The 18,425-nt window shown below is 43.0% G+C and overlaps 1 protein-coding gene across 9 annotated transcripts in view; it reads left to right on the plus strand.

Moving 5' to 3' along the window:
• Positions 1 to 18,425, plus strand: part of TANC2 (tetratricopeptide repeat, ankyrin repeat and coiled-coil containing 2) — a 713,129-nt gene that overhangs the window by 119,542 nt on the left and 575,162 nt on the right. For all 9 annotated transcript variants that reach the window (XM_073325985.2, XM_073325984.2, XM_078850726.1 and 6 more), the window contains exon 2: positions 1,428 to 1,491. The gene's annotated coding sequence lies outside the window, so the exon portion shown is untranslated. The remainder of the gene's footprint in view (positions 1 to 1,427; positions 1,492 to 18,425) is intronic.

The raw sequence follows: 18,425 nt of genomic DNA on the forward strand, positions 1-18,425 counted from the left end.
TTGGTGTTTAGTGGTTATGACTTGCTCAGTTTTTTTGCCCAGGAATAGGAGGTTGGAGATGGGACGGTAGTTCGTAACTTCAGAAATGTTAAGGTAGAATAACTTCCCGAATGTAGGGAATGTGTGACTGTCAGATGTGCCAAAATGTTGGTGCAAGAGCATCTGGCAGGTTCCTGTTAAGGTTTTGCACTAAAGTGTGAATTTGATGAAGCTGCTTCTCAATATCTGTTGGAGGTGGAAATGAAAGCCTTATGTAGTGTTGGAATGTGTTATTGTCAGTGTTGTAGGCAATGTGACAGTGGCAAGGAATGTAGGAGACTTGTCCCTTAACTTATTTCCGTGCTTTTCAGTTTTTGAGTTGGTGAATGTGTCCTGATACAACTCTAACTGTCAATTAATTTTTGTTTGTTTATACTTCTCTTCTTCCTTTCAACTTTTTTGTTCTAAACAGCAACAGGTATATCAATGAAGCCTTCTGTGATAATATGCCAGTAGATGCCAACAAGCAGGATTCTGCACACATCACAATACTAATATATGTGATAGAACATCTTTCCATAGACTTTACACTATGTTTCAAAATACAGTACAGTATTTATAAGTGACCTTTTCAAAGATACCAGGTGATGCGAACTGATGAACTCATTAAACAGCTACTGTGCATACTTGATACAAGAACAAAACTAAATCCTGAAATTTTGACTCAGTTTTAACTCCCCTTCAGTGAGAGTTGTGCTTGAATAAGAGCAGAATAAAAACTAAGTAAAGCCTTCAGGAGTTAAATGAAAAAGCTTAGTAGTGCACAGAAAAGAAATACTCATGGGTAGTCACAAAAAAATGGTATAAAGTGCGCTCTTTTTAGATATTACACTGTAGTGTATATATTGAAAGAAACACTACATTATACTTTTTCTCAGTTCCTCACATGAAAATCATTGGGGGGGAGGGGAGGGAAGTGCTCCAGGTGATCAAAATTAATTTTGATCAGTTAAAGATTTACACGTATGGAATTTTAATGGTGAGGAGAACTAATAGGTTGTAGCTGATACATTAATACCCCGTAGAAAGCTGTGAGCTGTTCATGTGATGATGATATTGTGACTTTATGTACCCTTTCTTCAGTGGGGTTTAATTTTGAATTCCAAAAATGTGAGATTTCAGAGTAACAGCCGTGTTAGTCTGTATTCGCAAAAAGAAAAGGAGTACTTGTGGCACCTTAGAGACTAACCAATTTATTTGAGCATGAGCTTTCGTGAGCTACAGCTCACTTCATCGGATGCTCATGCTCAAATAAATTGGTTAGTCTCTAAGGTGCCACAAGTACTCCTTTTCTTTTTAAAAATGTGAGATGTAGTTTTCCTGATAGTTAAATGGAATGTTTTGAGGGGTCTTAGTACTAAATTTTGTTGATTTTTTGTGTCTTGCAGGATTTTTGGCACATGGAGGAAGGCGAACATCACTTAGAAATTTAACTCAATTCCAGATTTCAAGGTAGGAGGGCTCCTGCTTCCCCCATCTTCTTTATTAAATCAGTGAGACGGTTCCTTCAAGTAGAATGGAAATTCTGTAATTTTTCATGTTCATATCTATGCTATTCTTTTATTAGTTGAGAGATGTAATACAGTAGGTGATACAGTCTTCCTTTATCAGTTTTATAATTCTTTTGACCTGATTGTTTCATGCCACTTTTCCAAATCTGTCTTCCTTATTAATGTCTGAGTTTCATTTGTCTTATTTATTAGAGATAAGTGGCATAAAAATTGAGTTAAATAAAAATTGAATCATGCAGAGTTCTAAACTCTTCCTCTGGTTGTAAATATCAACATGCTTGTTTTTAGTTACTGATTAATATAATTTAAGATTAATTTTATAATAAAATTTACACAAAAGTAGTATAATACCTTACTACCTATACTGAAAGCTTCCTCCAGTTTGTGCTGTGTCCATAGCAGCAGGCAGCCCAGTCACATCTCCCTGTTGCAGAGCTTTTCTGAGGAAAATTCCAAACTTTATTACAGAATATTAGACTAACAGTTTGGCTTAATAATTGGTTTATTTAATTCCCAGCCATGTCTCAGGGCATTTGATGTTTTGGAGAGATTATCCTCTCAGTTCTGCTTTCTTTTCTGACGTGTTTGCAGTGACTGGTGCCCCTGCAGGCTTCAGAGAGACATAGGATGAGAAAAGTCAGAGGCAAAAGGGAAGATCTGGGTTCAGTGGGGATCTCAGCCGGCTGTGTAGGTGGGAAAAGGACTCTTTCACAACCCAATCCAGGTGGGATTACATCAACCCCCCCCTTCCCAGGGTAGGTAAACAGCCACTCAGGATTGGAGAGTCCATCTTGACAGTGCAAGAAGCAGCTTTGGCAGTAAGTAAGGGGCCTTCAGATATAGCTCCTTTCCCCTGTTGCCACCTCTATAAAAGGCCTGCTCACCCCCCAGGATCTGTACTTACATCCCAGGCCGAGACCGAAGTATATCGGGATCAAAAGGAACCCTGACAATGTTATTGGTCCATTAGTAGGTGGAAATGGTAGAATCTTTCATGATAATTCAGAAGAGGCAGAAGTGTTCAATAAATATTTGTGTTCAGTATTTGTAACAAAGCCAGACAATATATTCAAATCATGTGATGATGATGATGATGATGAAATACTTCCCACTTTTCAAACAGTGACATATATTAGATAGCAGCTATTAAAGTTAGACATTCTTAAATCAGAAGGTCTGGATAATTTGCATTCAGAAGTTTTAAAAGATATGGTCAAAGAGCTCTCTGGTTTGTTGATGTTGATTTTTAATACCTCTGTTCCAGAGTGCTGGAAGTTCCAGAGTACTGGAAAAAAGCTAATGATGTGCCAGTATTTGAAAAGGCTAAATGAGATGATCCAAGTACTGATAGCCCTATTCAGCCTGACATTGATCCTGGGCAGAATAATGGAACAGCTGATACAAGACTCAATTAATAAAGAATTAAAGGAGGGTGATATAATTAATACTAATGAACATGGGTTTTGGAAAATAGGTCTTGTCAAAATAACTTGGTATCATTTGGATGAGACTATGGGTTTAGATGAGAAGGTAAGAGTGTTAGTGTAATATACGTAAAATTCTGTAAGGCAGTTGACTTAGCTCTTCACGACATTTTGATTAAATAACTAGAATGATACAAAATTAACTTGGCACATATTAAGTGGTTTAAAAATGGCTAACTAATAAGTCTTAAAATGTAATTTAATTGGGAATACGCATTGAGTGGGTATGTTTCTCATGGTGTCCCACAAGGATCTGTTCCTTATGCTATTTAATATTTTTATCCATGGCCTGGAAGAAAACACAAATCATTATTGCTGAAGTTTGCAGGTGGCACAAAGATTGGGGGAGTGATAAATAATGAAGAGTACAGGTAATGGATAGGGCAATCTGGATTGCTTAGTGAGCTGGGCATTGTCCAGCAATGTTTCAGTATGGTCCAATGTAAATGTATAAATCGAGGAACAAAGAAAAAAGGCTATATTTAAAGGATGGGAGACTCTATCCTGGGAAGCAGTGAGTCTGAAAAAGACTTGGACCTGGTGAATAATCTGCTGAACACAAATTTCCAAAGCAATGCCGTAGCTAAACAGGCTAATGCTATCCTCAGATGTATAAATAGGGGAATATTGAGTTGGAGGAGAGAGGCTATATTTGGCACTGGTATGACTGCTACTGGAATATTGTGTCCAGTTCTGGTGTCCTTGTTTCACAGAGGATGTTGATGAACTGGAGAGGTTTCAGAGAAAAGCAACAAGACAATTAAAGGTTTGGGAAACGTGCCTTATAGTGGTAGACTCAAGGAGCTCAATCTTTTAAGCTTATCACAGAAGAAGATTATGGGGTGGCTTGGCCATGGTGTCCTGGGGACTGCAGCCAGGGCCATGTGCCCCAGCTCTGCGGCGTCCTGGACTTGGCAGAGGCCGTGCACCACAGCCCTGTGGCATCCCGGGCTTGGCAGGGGCTGTGCGCCCCAGCCCCGCAGCTTCACTGGAGGCTGCAGCTGGGGCTGCATGCCCTCCTTGCGCTTCCCAGGGCCGTCTGCAACCCCCACACCCTGCTGCGGCCGGGGTTTGGCCGGGGCTACAGTCGGGTCATGCACCCCTGTCCTGAAGCTGGGCCAGCTCTGTAGCAAGGGCTGTGTCCCCTGTGGCTGCGATCCTCACTGCGGCCACCGGAGTCAGGGCTGTGTCCCCCGCACCCCCATGGGACTCCATTTCTCCCCCTACCTAGACCTGCCCCAGTTATTTTTAGTAAAGTAACGGACAAGTCACAGGCTCTGTGATTTTTTGTTTATTGCCTGTGACCTATTCATGACTTTTACTAAAAAATATCTGTGAAAAAACGTTTGCCTTATTCATGTGTACCAATTGCTGGTGCATGAAGTTTTCCCTGTCAGTATCTGGAATTAAACATACCCCACAAGTCCATCCCATTCTTCAATCAGCACCATGCCCCTATTTAAAATAATTTAAGAAATTAATATACAGAAGTTTTTGTTGTGAAGCAGAGTCACTGCAAACATAACATACCTGTCTTAAACCCAGAAAAATAAGAAAATTAAATATGCTCTAAGAAGATCAGTCTTCCATCAATCCCTTTACCAAACTTTTCTCAGCACAACATACTATTATACCAAAAGTCCACAAATAATAATGTTAGGAAAAGGTAGTTTGGTAAAGGGGTATGTGGAGAAGAGAAGGTTGCAGGGGTAGAGTTAAAGTTGAAGTAAATGATCTGTGGTGTATAGTAATTGTGTTAATGGTAAGGTATATGTCTGTGGGTAAGGAGAAAAAGTTGCTTAACTTTTCATTTGCTTCCTCTTGAGCTTGAGTCAGGTATGTTATGTTTCTAGCAACCCTAGTTGCTTCACAAGGAAGTTTGTGTTTCTGAAGTAGGTTGTGTTAAGGGGAGAGTATTTTAATGCAGGCTACATTGATTTTAGTATGAGATTTTTAGAAAAAAACATTTAACCATTCATAGTGTAATGTGTAGTATGGGTCTAAATGTAAATGTACAGTTCAGGTTCAATTGATAAAATAATTATTTCATTTTCATTGTATAGTTTTTCTTCATCCGTAATTGGACAAAGTGCAATTTAATAATTTATCAGTTAGGGAGACTATATCCAAGTGGAGGTATCCCTGCCTTGGAGTGCTGGCTTCATTCCAGTACCAATACCTGCTATTTTTCATGCATACGTTGTTGTCAATTGAACACTTTAACAGACCAATTGCTGTCCAAGTTATGATGTCATACTTTTTTTTTTTTAACAGAAGTTAAGTGGTAAAAGAAACTGCATACCCTTTGCCCATTCATCCCATAGGGAGATAGCTAAAATGTGGAATAAATACTCAGATTCATTGGTTTGCTAAGGTAAAATGGACTTTAATTCATAGAATCATAGAATATCAGGGTTGGAAGGGACCCCTGAAGGTCATCTAGTCCAACCCCCTGCTCAAAGCAGGACCAATCCCCAACTAAATCATCCCAGCCAGGGCTTTGTCAAGCCTGACCTTAAAAACTTCTAAGGAAGGGGATTCCACCACCTCCCTAGGTAATGCATTCCAGTGTTTCACCATGCTCCTAGTGAAAAAGTTTTTCCTAATATCCAACCTAAATCTCCCCCACTGCAACTTGAGACCATTACTCCTTGTCCTGTCATCTGCTATCACTGAGAATAGTCTAGATCCATCCTCTTTGGATCCACCCTTCAGGTAGTTGAAAGCAGCTATCAAATCCCCCCTGATTCTTCTCTTCCGCAGAATAAACAATCCCAGTTCCCTCAGCCTCTTCTCATAAGTCATGTGTTCCAGCCCCCTCATCATTTTTGTTGCCCTTCACTGGACTCTGCAATTTTTCCACATCCTTCTTGTAGTGTGGGGCCCAAAACTGGACACAGTACTCCAGATGAGGCCTCACCAATGTTGAATAGAGGGGAATGATCACGTCCCTCGATCTGCTGGCAATGCCCCTACTTATACACCCCAAAATGCCATTGGCCTTCTTGGCAACAAGGGCACGCTGTTGACTCATATCCAGCTTCTCATCCACTGTAACCCCTAGGTCTTTCTCTGCAGAAGTGCTGCCTAGCCATTTGGTCCCTCGTCTGTAGCGGTGCATTGGATTCTTCCGTCCTAAGTGCAGGATTCTGCACTTGTCCTTGTTGAACCTTATCAGATTTCTTTTGGCCCAATCCTCCAATTTGTCTAGGTCCCTCTGTATCCTATCCCTACCCTCCAGCGTATCCACCTCTCCTCCCAGTTTAGTGTCATCCACAAACTTGCTGAGGGTGCAATCCACACCATCCTCCAGATCATTAATGAAGATATTGAACAAAACCAGCCCCAGGACCGACCCTTGGGGCACTCCACTAGATACCGGCTGTCAACTAGAAATGGAGCCATTGATCACTACCCGTTGAGCCCAACAATCTAGCCAACTTTCTACCCACCTTGTAGTGCATCCATCCAGCCCATACTTCTTTAACTTGCTGACAAGCATACTGTGGGAGACTGTGTCAAAAACTTTGCTAAAGTCAAGGAATAACACGTCCACTGCTTTCCCTTCATCCATAGAACCAGTTATCTCATCATAGAAGGCAATTAGATTAGTCAGGCATGACTTGCCCTTGGTGAATCCATGCTGACTGTTCCTGATCACTTTCCTCTCCTCTAAGTGCTTCAGAATTGATTCCTTGAGGACCTGCTGCATGATTTTTCCAGGGACTGAGGTGAGGCTGACTGGCCTGTAGTTCCCAGGATCCTCCTCCTTCCCTTTTTTAAAAGATGGGCACTACGTTAGCCTTTTTCCAGTTTTTCCACTTTTTGAAAGCCTCTTTTTTGTGGTTAAGATCAGCAAGGATTTCACTGTTAAGCCAAGCTGGTCGCCTGCCATATTTACTGTTCTTTCTACATATTGGGATGGTTTGTCCCTGTAACCACAATAAGGATTCTTTAAAATACAGCCAACTCTCCTGGACTCCTTTCCCCCTCATGTTATTCTCCCAGGGGATCCTGCCCATCACTTCCCTGAGGGAGTCAACGTCTGCTTTTCTGAAGTCCAGGGTCCGTATTCTGCTGCTTTCCTTTCTTCCTTGTGTCAGGATCCTGAACTCAACCATCTCATGGTCACTGCCTCCCAGGTTCCCATCCACTTTTGCTTCCCGTACTAATTCTTCCCGGTTTGTGAGCAGCAGGTCAAGAAGAGCTCTGCCCCTAGTTGGTTCCTCCAGCACTTGCACCAGGAAATTGTCCCCTACAGTTTCCAAAAACTTCCTGGATTGTCAGGAAGATCAGTAGGGAACAAGGTAGAGGCCAAAACATCTGCGACAGAAAACTCAGCCTGAAGCAGAAGTAGCTTAATATGTATACCATAAGTGGCCTTTCTGTTATCTGGGATTATAAGAGCTTTATTTAATTACCAAACAGCATTTTTATCCTTTACTGAATATCATTCACGTTAACCTTTCCTTATCATTGCTTTTCACATCTGCTTACAATCACAGTGCCAGAAATAGAATCTGATTTATAGTAAGATTTAACATTGACCCTAAAAAGTTTCGATATATTCAAGGGGTGACACAATAGTCAACAAAAAGACAACAATCAGCTGCCTTAGTAATGTTTTTCAAGATTTGAATTTTTCTGTGTATTATAGAATTGTCTTTAATTAAGACATTAATGTGCAACTTAATATTGTTTTCTTCACATTCCAAATTTGAGCCTTACGTTTCAATCTATAGGACACTATAAGATCTTATTTATCTTGTTGTTGTTTTTTTTTTAACTGGGTTATCTTATTAGTAATAGAGTCAAAAGACGTTAAATTTCCCTTAAGTCCTTGGATGGCTACTGTTGTAGACTGGGATGTATGTGGTCAGACCTAGTGGTCAAAGTGGGAATCAGGAGCTGTGAACTGGAGACAGAGATGGAGACAGAGTCAGGAATCAAGCCAACAGTCAGAGCTGAGTCAGTAGCCAAGCATGGGGCATAGAAGAGATCTGTAGCAAGGCCAGGAGGGCAGGAACAGAATAGGAAGGCAGGAATCAGGAACAAAGCAGGGCTCCAGAGTCCGACAAGAAGGTAGGGTCCAGTGTAGCAGCCAGCCAGTGATGCACCTAGTTACTCAGAGAACTTTGTGTGCTACATTCTGGTTTAAATAGTGAGTCTGAGCCCGTCGGAGAGGCTGGACATCCCCTCCAATTGGGAGCTTCGTGAGCAGTGCCTATACTGAGCTAAGTTCCACCAGCCACTCCCTCTAGGTACCAGCAAGTTGCTGAGTAGTGGCTGCAGTCTGAGGACTGCCTGGGATCCCACAGTCCTGTGTTTGGGACCCACAATCCCTCACAGCAACTTGGATGACAAATTGAATTAATTTTAAAGAAACTTTAGAACACCTAGAAGCTCCATATAGAGCACAGTATAATAATCCAGTCTTGAGTCGATGAAGACATGACTCAAAATAGCAAGGCCCACATCTGAAAAAAAAAAAACTGGAGCAGTTTCTTTGCCAGAGACAAAAAAGTATTCTAGTGAATGGCTGCTGTTTAATCATTTAATAATAGCTGGGGGATCCAGCAGAATCCACAGATTATGAATATGAACACAATGGAGGGTATACACCTGCAATTAAATTATCCTCCCCATATTGTCTAGTTGCAATTCCCCAATCTACCATCATCATTTTAGTTTTAACTGGATTGAGCTTCAGCTATCTGACTCTCATCTGTGCCCTAATCTCTCCCCAAAACAGGTTCCAGGTATTCAGCAGCATTCACTGCATTAGGCAAAATAGAGGGCTTACACCATATTGAAATAGCTGCAGCGCACACCTCCTTACTAAACATCTTAAAGGCACGTTATCTTTTTTGAACGTTAGGAGAGACAAGGTGTGAACTCCGTGGGATTCCACGACAGTGCCCTTAGTGAAGAGAGCAACTGCTCTACACCACGCTCTAGGAACACTCAACAAGGAGAGAGCAGAGCTACCATCCACTCTTGCTGTAGTCTGCACGTTAGTCAACACCTCATGATCAGTGGGATTGAAGGAAGCTCTTAGATCTAACATTAAAAGCATACTATGAGATTCCCTGCCAAAGCCACTAGTGCATTGTGTCCTATATCCGCTTCTGTACCAGATTGACAGGGGTCATGGAGGTAAGAGGCACCCAGGTGCTTAATGGGGTTCAGACTTAACACCAAGGGTGCATACAAGCTGTGAATCTAAATGGCCAATAGTCATGAAAAACTATAGGTATTGGTGAGTAATTGTAAGATCCAGGAAATCCTTAGGTTAGTATAAAGAAATGAATGAGGGGTCTCAAGAAATTTTTTTTAAAAAAGGAGTACTTGTGGCACCTTAGAGACTAACCAATTTATTTGAGCATAAGCTTTCGTGAGCTACAGCTCACTTCATCGGATGCATACCGTGGAAACTGCAGCAGACATTATATATACACAGAGAATATGAAACAATACCTCCTCCCACCCCACTGTCCTGCTGGTAATAGCTTATCTAAAGTGATCATCAGGTGGGCCATTTCCAGCACAAATCCAGGTTTTCTCACCCCCCCCCCCTTTTTCCAAAAACCACACACACAAACTCACTCTCCTGCTGGTAATAGCTTATCCAAATGACCACTCTCCTCACAATGTGTATAAAAATCAAGGTGGGCCATTTCCAGCACAAATCCAGGTTTTCTCACCCCCCCCCCCCACACACAGACTCACTCTCCTGCTGGTATTAGCTCATCCAAACTGACCACTCTCCTTACAATGTGTATGATAATCAAGGTGGGTCATTTCCAGCATAAATCCAAGTTTAACCAGAACATCTGGGGGGAGGGGGTAGGAAAAAACAAGGGGAAATAGGCTACCTTGCATAATGACTTAGCCACTCCCAGTCTCTATTCAAGCCTAAATTAATAGTATCCAATTTGCAAATGAATTCCAATTCAGCAGTTTCTCGCTGGAGTCTGGATTTGAAGTTTTTTTGTTGTAAGATAGCGACCTTCATGTCTGTAATTGCGTGACCAGAGAGATTGAAGTGTTCTCCGACTGGTTTATGAATGTTATAATTCTTGACATCTGATTTGTGTCCATTTATTCTTTTACGTAGAGACTGTCCAGTTTGACCAATGTACATGGCAGAGGGGCATTGCTGGCACATGATGGCATATATCACATTGGTGGATGTGCAGGTGAACGAGCCTCTGATAGTGTGGCTGATGTTATTAGGCCCTGTGATGGTGTCTCCTGAATAGATATGTGGACGCAGTTGGCAACGGGCTTTGTTGCAAGGATAAGTTCCTGGGTTAGTGGTTCTGTTGTATGGTATGTGGTTGTTGGTGAGTATTTGCTTCAGGTTGCGGGGCTGTCTGTAGGCAAGGACTGGCCTGTCTCCCAAGATTTGTGAGAGTGCTGGGTCATCCTTTAGGATAGGTTGTAGATCCTTAATAATGCGTTGGAGGGGTTTTAGTTGGGGGCTGAAGGTGATGGCTAGTGGCGTTCTGTTATTTTCTTTGTTAGGCCTGTCCTGTAGTAGGTAACTTCTGGGAACTCTTCTGGCTCTATCAATCTGTTTCTTTACTTCTGCAGGTGGGTATTGTAGTTGTAAGAAAGCTTGACAGAGATCTTGTAGGTGTTTGTCTCTGTCTGAGGGGTTGGAGCAAATGCGGTTGTATCGCAGAGCTTGGCTGTAGACGATGGAAGGAATTTTTTGATGGCCTTACAGTGTGGCCACGAACTCTTGCTGGTGGCTGCTCTGACAATTTTTCCTAAAACAATTAACTTTAGGAAAAACAAATACATATGCACATATACATGTCCAAATCATTGTAATTTATTTATGTAGCTTTTTATTGCAGACTCAAAAATAAAAATAATGTGCATTTGTCTCTATTCTTTACTGGAGCTAACTAGAATAGAAACAAATAATGTGTTTTGCATGTTCTTGTCTTTTTTGTTATTATTTCTTTTACTTTTTGGTTGCTTTTTTTAAACACTTGCTAGCTAGTAAGTCTGTTTCTGTGAAAAGTGATATTTGTATATTTAACACTGCTTTGCGTCCCCCAATCACCACCAAGGAGGCTGTGGCTCTATGAAAAGCCCCTGGTGGTCACATGTGGCCACGGTGGCTGCATTTGAGAAACTCTCGTTAAAACATAGACCATTCTCGTTAGCCCAGAGCCTAGTGAACCTGTAGTGAACACAGTTGTTCTGGCTCTGTGTGCCTCTCTGTCTGACCTCCTTGATCACTTGCCAGATGAGCGCACCAAACTCCTTCCAGCAGCCAACTCTGATCCCCCCACCTTTCAGCTTCCCAATCTTTTGTTCTCGAGATGGGGTCTTTGCTCAACTTCCCTGCTGAGAGGTGGGGAAATCTATCTCCCTCTGAGTTGTTGGTTGTAAGTATTGTTGGTGATTGTGTTTTCCATTGTCTTCTCAGATTTTCCATTGATATAGGGTCGGCCTTGATCATTCCTTTTTAATGACTCATTGAGGCTCAGACAGCTAGGCATCATTCATACCTGGGTCTCTTAGCCTGCCCTGAGAGCAAACAAGTCTTTCTCCCCTCCCCCAGTAACAATGCAACACAGAGGGGAAACTGAGACCCATGTAAGGGGTCACAAAAATATTAAAGAAAATTGAAGAAGCCCATGATTTGTACAATACTCAAGAGGAAGCAGATATAAGGATGCTTCTGGATCCTGTGTGTGGCAGTATGGCTTGATGTCAAAGGAACCATAGTAATTAGGTCACCTGATACAGATGATATGGTCCTTGCTATTCACTCCTGGCCAAAAATGGAGCACATAACGTGGACTGAAACAGGAAGCATTACCAGCACAACTGACAAACATAGCTTCATACATGGACATGCAATTTGTGCCGCATTTACTCCTGACTTCTGCAACATGCTTTCTGCTGTATGTGCATTAACAGGATTTGACTCTGTCATCCCTAACTGGTATTGGGAACAATATCTCTGTTTAATGTTGCAAAACAAATGGAGTTTACTGCTTGTGATCTCGAGAAACTGGGAGAGAGTGATGGACAAACTGCGATTTCTGTAGCAAGGAAGTTGGTAGCAGTGCTGTATAATCATAATGAGAAAGAAAAGGAGACCCACAGATCTGAACTGCTTGCATGACAATCTAACCACGCAAAAGGACAAGTCACCTCCCAAACTGCAACTTTGTGAGGACAGTTTTGAAAAACATATCAAAAGAGCATCTTGGCAAGCAAAGATTTGGATGTCTTCACACATAGGTAAACCTGTTGGATCACCATTGCATCATGGATGGAAAAATGTGGATGATGAACTACTTCCTGTATTATTCAAGGGCCCAATGACATCTGAACCTCTACAAGATCTTATTTGTGCCTGCACCAGTAGAGGTCACTGCACAATCAACTATTATGTGGACAACACCATCTCTCTTGCACAAAGTGTGTACACGCCAAGACCATGAAGACTGTGGTAACCCACACACTGTAGACAAAGGGAAAGGAGTACTTGTGGTACCTTAGAGACTAACAATTGTATTTGAGCATAAGCTTTTGTGAGCTACAGCTCACTTCATCGAATGCATCCAATGAAGTGAGCTGTAGCTCATGAAAGCTTACGCTCAAATACATTTGTTAGTCTCTTAGGTGCCACAAGTACTCCTTTTCTTTCTGTGGATACAGACTAACACGGCTGCTATGCTGATGCTCTGGATAGAGATCATAATGATTAACAAGGTGATGTTGATTAGAAAGGTCATCAGTACTATTACATTTCAGTGATACCTGTATAAATGTACTACTAAATTTTGTTTTATCCTTTAGATTGTTGATGTAATGCCTTTTGAGGTCACAAAGAAATCCAATGTTAGGTCTTGAAATAATACAGAGTCATTAGACTATATGAATGCAGCTATTTCAAGGTGGTCATTTTAATGTGTTGATGAGGGGGGATTTAATGTGTTGATGATGGGGGATTTGATAGCTGCTTTCAACTACCTGGAAGGGGGTTCCAAAGAGGATGGCTCTAGACTGTTCTCAATGGTAGCAGATGACAGAACGAGGAGTAATGGTCTCAAGTTGCAGTGGGGGAGGTTTAGATTGGATATTAGGAAAAACTTTTTCACTAAGAGGGTGGTGAAACACTGGAATGCGTTACCTAGGGAGGTGGTAGAATCTCCTTCCTTAGAGGTTTTTAAGGTCAGGCTTGACAAAGCCCTGGCTGGGATGATTTAACTGGGAATTGGTCCTACTTCGAGCAGGGGGTTGGACTAGATGATCTTCTGGGGTCCCTTCCAACCCTGATATTCTGTGATTCTATGATGGTGTCATTGTTTATCCCCATTTCTAATGGCCACTTGACAGCTCCATATCACACCTCATTTAAAAAAAAAACCATCATAAGCTTTCAAATTGTGTGTGTGTGTGTAGAGGGTATATCAAGTCGACCAAATTGGTGCTGTCTGCCACTCACCTATAAGGCTTGGGGAGTTTCTGTAGAAGGGCATCCATGGAGGTAACTGTGGGCTATACTGAACTTTAAGAGTAAGAATTTGAGAGAGTGGTCTTTTAAAAAGTAAACAGGAATGTCAGGAAATCTGTATTGCAGAGTAGTGAACATCTGGAAGAAAGCCACTGGCACTAAATATAAAAGATTTTAAGAGGCAGCTTGATGCTTTTTTGGAAAAAGAGAGGAGTTTTAAGGCTGCAGAGACAAAGCAAAGAGAAAAGCTGAGAAAATTTAAGTGATAAGCTTTGGTGGACCATTTGGCTTTTTGTTGTGATCAAGCTGTGTGTCATGTTTTAAAAAATATGTATATGGTGCCATTAGATAGGGTACTTATCATAGGCTATCTCATGAACATTTCAGTTTAGGATGTAATACTCCAAAGTAAGATGAGGCTGTACACACTGAATGAGATACCTCTTATTATCAGCTATCTTGAAGGGAACATAAATTGTTTGTTCAAGTACTGAAATGTGTCACAGTAACTCCTCACTTAACGTTGTAGTTATGTATGTGACTTTAAGCGAAACCATATTAAGCGAATCCAATTTCCCCATAAGAATTAATGTAAATAGCAGGGGTTAGGTTCCAGGAAAAATTTTTTCACCAGACAAAAGACTATATTATTTATATATTTCCCTGGGAATGCTTTGCTGCTAAATGATGAACTAGCACTCGGCTAAGTCCTCAAGGGTTAACACGTTGTTAATGTAGCCTCACACTCTACAAGGCAGCACAAATGGAGGGAGGGGAGACAGCATGGCAGACAGAGACACATACCCGTGTGTGAGAGAGAGATGCGCATCGCCCCTTTAAGTACGCTGAACCCATTCTAAATACATTGCCTTTTTAAGCAGAGCAGCAAGTTGAGACAGCAGCTGCTGGCAGCAAGCTCCCTCTGTCCTGAGCCCTGTTGTGTCCCCCACTGCTCTATGGAGATGGGGTAAGCAGGGGGCAGGAGCAGGGGGGTGGGGGACACCCTGACATTAGCACTCCTCTTTTCTCCCCCTCTCCCCTCAGCACAGCAAGCAGGAGGCTCTCAGGAGCAGCTCCAAGGTAGAAGGCAGGAGCAGCACACGGCAGTGGGGGAAGGGACAGCTCAACTGCCGGCAACTGATAGCCTGCTGGGTGGCTGCTGCACAGGGAACTTACGGGAGCGGGGAGCTGATATGTGGGCTGCCGGTCCACCCTGGTTCCAAGCCCCCACCAGTTAGCTCCAACAGGCTGCTCTTCCTGCAAGCAGTGGACAAAGAAGGCGGCTGCCAAACAATGTTATAAGGGAGCATTGCGCAACTTTAAATGAGCATGTTCTCTAATTCAGCGCTTCTCAAGCTATCTGGTGTGGAGGACTTGCAATTTTTTTTCCCAACGTGCGCGGAGACCGGCAGCCGATGGCTCGCAGACCGGCACCAGTCCGTGGACCACCACTTTGAGTAGCACTGCTCTAATTGATCAGCATTGTAACAATGAAACAATGTTAACCAGGATGACTTTAAGTGAGGAGTTACTGTAATTAGAGTTGGAACTGTAGGTTGAAGAGATGAGGGGAGGGGAGGGGAAGGAAGGACTAAGACCAGTTGGCTATCCTTTGGTTTTAGCCAGTCAGCATTTTCCATCTTCTTCAGTTGCTCACCCCGAGAGCTATCTTTTATTCTCAGAAGAGGATTACTTTGTCACTTCATTTTGTTAAAGCTAAAAATATTTTCTTAACACTCACGTTAAGGTGGGTAGAAAGTTGGCTAGATTGTCGGGCTCAACGGGTAGTGATCAATGGCTCCATGTCTAGTTGGCAGCCGGTGTCAAGTGGAGTGCCCCAGGGGTTGGTCCTGGGGCCGGTTTTGTTCAATATCTTCATAAATGATCTGGAGGATGGTGTGGATTGCACTCTCAGCAAATTTGCGGATGATACTAAACTGGGAGGAGTGGTAGATATGCTGGAGGGGAGGGATAGGATACAGAGGGACCTAGACAAATTGGAGGATTGGGCCAAAAGAAATCTGATGAGGTTCAATAAGGATAAGTGCAGGGTCCTGCACTTAGGACGGAAGAACCCAATGCACAGCTACAGACTAGGGACCGAATGGCTAGGCAGCAGTTCTGCGGAAAAGGACCTAGGGGTTACAGTGGACGAGAAGCTGGATATGAGTCAGCGGTGTGCCCTTGTTGCCAAGAAGGCCAATGGCATTTTGGGATGTATAAGTAGGGGCATAGCGAGCAGATCGAGGGACGTGATCGTCCCCCTCTATTCAACATTGGTGAGGCCTCATCTGGAGTACTGTGTCCAGTTTTGGGCCCCACACTACAAGAAGGATGTGGATAAATTGGAGAGAGTCCAGCTGTCACGGTTCCTCCCCCACTCTGAACTCTAGGGTACAGATGTGGGGACCTGCATGAAAAACCTCCTAAGCTTATCTTTACCAGCTTAGGTCAAAACTTCCCCAAGGTACAAAATATTACACCTTGGACAGGCCGCTACCACCACCAAACTAATACTGGTTACTGGGGAAGAGCTGTTTGGACGCATCCTTCCCCCCAAAATACTTCCCAAAACCTTGCACCCCACTTCCTGGACAAGGTTTGGTAAAAAGCCTCACCAATTTGTCTAGGTGACTACAGACCCAGACCCTTGGATCTTAAGAACAATGAACAATCCTCCCAACACTTGCACCCCCCCTTTCCTGGGAAATGTTGGATAAAAAGCCTCACCAATTTGCATAGGTGACCACAAACCCAAACCCTTGGATCTGAGAACAATGAAAAAGCATTCAGTGTTTTACAAGAAGACTTTTAATAAAAAATAGAAGTAAATAGAAATAAAGAAATCCCCCCTGTAAAATCAGGATGGTATATATCTTACAGGGTAATTAGATTCAAAAACATAGAGAACCCCTCTAGGCAAAACCTTAAGTTACAAAAAGATACACAGACAGAAATAGTTATTCTATTCAGCACAATTCTTTTCTCAGCCATTTAAAGAAATCATAATCTAACACATACCTAGCTAGATTACTTACTAAAAGTTCTAAGACTCCATTCCTGTTCTGTCCCCGGCCAAGACGACTACAGACAGACACAGACCCTTTGTTTCTCTCCCTCCTCCCAGCTTTTGAAAGTATCTTGTCTCCTCATTGGTCATTTTGGTCAGGTGCCAGCGAGGTTACCTTTAGCTTCTTAACCCTTTACAGGTGAGAGGAGCTTTCCCCTGGCCAGGAGGGATTTCAAAGGGGTTTACCCTTCCCTTTATATTTATGACACGCCCCCCAAATCTCAGCTAGGGTGAAACACTGGCTGGGATTTCTTCCTGGAGCTCTAGGAAAACAGAGTTAATAAGACACATGCATCTCTAAATATACTACCAAGTACATAAAGACTAACAATATTTTCCACATCTCAAGGACGATTTTAACCAGTTGATTCTGGGAAACTTTCACGGGAGAGTGCATCAGCCACTTTGTTAGAAGCTCCTGAGATGTGTTGGATGTCGAAATCAAAATCTTGGAGAGCTAAACTCCACCGAAGAAGTTTTTTGTTAGTTTCTTTGACGGTGTGAAGCCACTTTAGTGCAGCATGGTCGGTTTGCAGGTGGAAACGCCGTCCCCAAACATATGGGCGTAGCTTTTCCAGAGCGTAGCCAATGGCATAACCTTCTTTTTCAGTGACTGACCAGTTGCTTTCCCTCTCAGACAGTTTTTTGCTGAGAAACACTACAGGGTGGAATTCTTGATCAGGTCCTTTCTGCATTAAAACTGCTCCCACACCACGCTCGGATGCATCTGTGGTTACTAGGAACGGTTTGTCAAAGTCTGGGGCCCTTAGTACAGGGTCAGACATGAGTGTCGCTTTAAGCTTGTTAAAGGCCTTCTGACACTTTCCGGTCCACTGAACAGCATTTGGCTGTTTCTTTTTGGTTAGGTCTGTCAGTGGGGCAGCGATTTGGCTGTAGTGCGGTACAAATCGTCTGTAATAACCGGCCAAGCCTAAGAAGGATTGAACCTGTTTCTTTGACTTTGGGACAGGCCACTTTTGGATAGCATCCACTTTGGCCTGTAGGGGGCTGATAGTTCCTTGACCCACCTGGTGTCCAAGGTAAGTCACTCTGTTTAGGCCTATTTGACACTTCTTAGCCTTAACAGTTAGTCCTGCCTCCCTTATGCGCTCAAGGACTTTTTGTAGATGTTCCAGGTGGTCTGCCCAGGAATCCGAAAATATGGCCACATCGTCAAGGTAGGCGACTGCATATTCTCCTAATCCCGCTAGGAGACCATCTACAAGTCTTTGGAAAGTGGCGGGTGCATTTCGCAGCCCGAAAGGGAGTACATTAAATTCATACAGCCCGAGATGTGTGATGAAGGCTGACCTTTCCTTGGCAGATTCATCTAGCGGTACCTGCCAGTACCCCTTGGTTAAGTCCAAGGTAGAGATGAACTGGGCTCTTCCCAGTTTCTCTAATAGTTCATCTGTGCGTGGCATGGGATAGTTGTCTGGGCGAGTTACAGCATTTAGCTTACGGTAGTCCACGCAAAAACGTATTTCCCCATCTGGTTTGGGAACTAGAACCACTGGAGATGCCCATGCACTTTCAGAGGGGCGGATTACACCCATCTGTAACATATCCTGGATCTCCCGTTCTATAGCAGTGTTAGCTTGAGGAGACACCCGGTAAGGTTGGACCCTAATTGGGTGAGCATTACCTGTGTCAATGGAGTGGTATGCCCGTTCAGTCAGTCCTGGGGTGGCTGAGAACGTTGGCGCGTAGCTAGTGCACAGCTCCTGGATCTGCTGTCGCTGCATACGCCCAAGGGTCATGGAGAGGTTCACCTCTTCCACACCCCCAGCACATTTCCCTTCGTAGTAGACACCTTCAGGCCACTCAGCGTC

This window comes from Lepidochelys kempii, chromosome 27 (assembly GCF_965140285.1).
Source record: "Lepidochelys kempii isolate rLepKem1 chromosome 27, rLepKem1.hap1, whole genome shotgun sequence".
Lineage (NCBI taxonomy): Eukaryota > Metazoa > Chordata > Testudines > Cheloniidae > Lepidochelys > Lepidochelys kempii.